This window comes from Chinchilla lanigera, unplaced genomic scaffold (assembly GCF_000276665.1).
Source record: "Chinchilla lanigera isolate Chin_1 unplaced genomic scaffold, ChiLan1.0 scaffold00156, whole genome shotgun sequence".
Lineage (NCBI taxonomy): Eukaryota > Metazoa > Chordata > Mammalia > Rodentia > Chinchillidae > Chinchilla > Chinchilla lanigera.
This window is the reverse complement of record NW_004955557.1, coordinates 1,766,821-1,770,859: the sequence shown is the minus strand read 5'-3', so window position 1 is coordinate 1,770,859 and position 4,039 is coordinate 1,766,821.

Genomic DNA, 4,039 nt, shown 5'->3' with positions numbered 1-4,039 from the left:
GAACATAGGTGCACATATATCACTGTGATATGATGTTTTTAGATCTTCCCTGTTTGCTAGTATTTTACTGAGAATTTTTGCATCTATATTCATTATGGAGATTGGTCTATTCTCTTCCTCGGTTGGGTCCTTCTCTGGTTTTGGTATCAGAATAATACTTGCCTCCAGGAATTAGTTGGAGGGAATTCCTTCCCTTTCAATTCCATTAAAGAGTTTATATGAGAAGAATTGGTGTTAAATCTTCCCCAAATTGCTTATAGAATTGAGCTGTGAATCCATCAGGACCCATGCTTTTCTTCATTGGCAAGTTTCTGATTACATTCTTGGTTTCACTGGCTGATATTGAGTTATTCAGGATTTTTATATCTTCCTCATTGAGCTTTGGTAATTCATATGTATCTAGAAATCTGTCCATTTCCTCTATGTTCTCCATCCTATGAGAGTAAAGATTTTCACAGTAGGTACTGATGGTCTTCTAATTTCTTCAGGATCTGTAGTGATTTCACCCCTTTCATTCCTTCTTGCATGTATTTCCGTTTTTCCTTTCCTTTTTTTGATAAGGTTGGCTGAGGCTTTATCTATTTTCTTTATTCTTTCAAAGAACCAGCTCTTTGATTTATTAATTCTTTGTATTTTTTTTTAAGTCTCCATTGCCTTAATTTCTTCTCTGAGCTTTATAATTACCTGCATTCTTTGGACTCTGGGTTTGACTTGCTCTTCTTTTTCTAGGATCTTGAGGTGCAGCATAAGATTGTTTATTTGTGCTTGTTCTGTTTTCCTGAGGTGGAAGTTCACTGCTATAAATTTCCCTCTGAGGACTGCTTTCATTGCATCCCACAGGTTCCTGTAGGTTGTATCTCCATTTTTGTTTGTTTGTAAATAGTGTTTAATGTCTACTTTGATTTCATCTGTGACCCACTGGTTGTTCAGGAGGATGTTATTTAACTTCCAACTGTTTATGGAGTTTTTGTGTTTTCTTTTGTCATTTATACCTGAACCTTAGAGAAAAGTTAGCACTAGTACTCCTCAAAATTTTCTATGTTATTTAAAAGGGAGGAATTCTTCCATACCCATTGCATGAAGCCAACATTATCTTAATTCTAAAACGAGATGATCACCAAAAGAGAAAACTACAGGCCAAAGTTCTTGAGGCATACACTAATAATACTAATACTATTCAAATATTTCCATGTAATTTAAAGTGAAGGAGTGTTTCCAAACTCATTGCATGAAGCCAGAATTATGCTAATACCCTAATACCAAAATGAAATTATCAACAAAAAAGAAAACTACAAGCCAATATTCTTGAGGAACATGCAAATATTTTCAATAAGATGCTTACATGTATAGTACAGCAAGTCCTTAAGAATATCATATATCATGACCAAATCAGCTTCATTCCAGGTATGAAAGGTTGTTTCAACATGCATAAATCAAAAATTTAATACACTACATGAAAAACAAGGGTAGAAATCACACGACCATATAGGTAGATGCAAAAAAAGCCTTTGACAAAATATAATATCTATCTTGGGTACTTTTATCTTTGCTGAGACAAAATACCTGACCTGCAAAGTTAAAGGAGAAAAGGCTTATTTTGCCTCAAATTTTATAGAGGTTTCAGTCCATAGACAGCTGGCTCCAAGGCAGGGTGGCATGACAGAGGGGCATTGCAGAGCAGGCAGGAAGCAACACAAGACAAACAGCAGCAGCACGCAGCAAGCAACCAGCAGGGACCTTCTTTCTGTTCCTTGTAATCCTATCCAAGATAACCCCCAACACTCACACCCAGGGTGTGTCAGCCTTAATCCTTGCATACCCCAGATCCAGCTACTTCCAAAAAGCCTATGAATACATGAGAATTTAGGGGGACATGAGGGCACAAGACATAACATCCCATCCCTGGCCCCCAAAGACTCACACACATCCCTTTAGTGCATCTCTAAGAATTGCCAAATCCTAACACTTTCAACACTGCTGAAAAGTCTATGTCCTGAGGCTTCCCTGAGACTTAAGGCAAACTCTTAGCTGTGAGCTCCTGTACACATAAAAAGAAAGTTAAACACTTCCAACATTTACTGGTACAAGATAAACATTTCCTTTGCAAAAGGTACAAATAGGGGGATACAAAGGAATGGGATCAAAGAAAGTTCAAAATCTACCAGGGTAAACATTAAGGCCTATAGTTCCATGTCTAGCATCAACAACAATCTGTGGCAAAATGTGAACTCCAAAGGGCTTGGAAGGATCTGCACTTATGGCGCTGCAGGTTGCTGTAACTCCCATAGCTTCTCTTTTGAGCTGACTTTACTCGATTCTTGCATCTTTCCTCAGATGACCCATGTTCCAGGATTCTCCAATCTTCTAGGGTCTCCATTGCACCTTCAGCTTCACACTCACAGCTTCACAAGCTGCCTTCTCAGGTGCACACTGCCTCGCCTCCCAGACTTCCCTCTGAAATCTGTGTGGAAGCCTTCTTGATCCCACATCTCTTGCATTCTGCATGCATGTAAAACCAGCACCATGTGGATACCACCAAAGATGTCTGCCAGCTAGAGCAGTACCTAGGCTTCTTTCTCTCCAGAGGTCGAGGAGGGATTGAGTGCCTGGATCATTGAACACTTTGAACACAATCCTAAGGAGCAAATTCTGTAGTCTTCTTTCATTCTGGAACATGCCTTTCTTCAAAAAGCAAATTCTTCCACCTTTGCTATCTTAAAGCTCAAAGGCTGGAGTTCTGCTGTTTCTTGTGATGTCCTCAGGCCATCTTTTCTATTGCCCTGTTCCTTCACAACAACTAAGGTCTCATCTTCTCTATCTTTGCCACAGCTTTACTGAAGCTTCCTTTCTGACCAAAGTCACAACATTCTTAATGCAACATTCTCACAACATTTTAAAGCATTCTGTTAGGCTCTTTACTCTTGATTCTGAATATAGATCTGGCTAAGAGCCCGAAACAGTAGCCGTGCCGCTGCCTTAACATTAGACTTGAACTTTCTTCTACATGAGTAGTTAGTCTGAAACCCTTAACCCTAGTCTCAAGCAAAGTCTGTGAACATGAGCAAAATGCAGACAAACTTTTTGCCAAGGCATAACACACATCTTCTAGAGTCCAACATCCCATCCAATCCTTCCCAGCAGAAACCTCCTGAGCCTGGCAGTGTTTCTATCAGCATTATTGTCTTTTAAGCTCTGACCAGAATCTCTTATCAAGTACAATTTAAGCCATTTCAGGACTGCTTCTTCAGCTGGAATCTCCAAACCCTTCCAAATTCTTCCCACAAGCAATTTCCATGGGTTCTTCCACCACGTGGTTAAGTAGAGTAGCAGCAATAACCTTACTTCTCTACTGACTTACTTCTGTCTTGGTCACTTTTTTCATTGCTAAGACACCCAAAGCTAAAGGAGGAAAGGTTAATTTAGCTCACAGGCTGTAAGAGGTTTCAGTTCACTGTTGGCTGATTCCAAGGCAGGGTGGCATGCCACAGGGTATTTACAGAGCAGGCAGAAAGTGGGACAAGATAAACAGCAGCAGCAAGTAACAAGCAATCAGCAGTGACCCTCTTTCTGTTCCTTATATCCTATCCAAGATATCCCCTCTTAGGGTGGGTGACATTCACAGCCAGGCTGGGGTGATCCTAGCATCACACCATAAATCAATCCCAGCATAACATCCTTGATTCCAGCATTGTACTGTTGCATCCAGTTAGGGTCTCTGAGGAGTGGCCTTGGTACCCTCATAATGACCCTCCACCTCGCTTCATGTTCTTTCCCTCACTCAGGCAAAGAATGGAGAAGGGAGAAATGGGGCAGTCAAGACTGGTATAGTGCAAAGTGAAAGTTTATTTATTTTTTTTTATATCTTTCTCCAAACTTCTTAAAACCTGTTTTTTTTATTTTAAAAATAAAAGGAGGAAAATATTAACAGACAGACAACATTTTACAAAATAGCAAAGGAACAGTACAGACAGTACGAAGTTACAAAGTGGTAGGGAATTAACAATGCTTGTTGTATTACATATTGATATCTTCAAAGTGG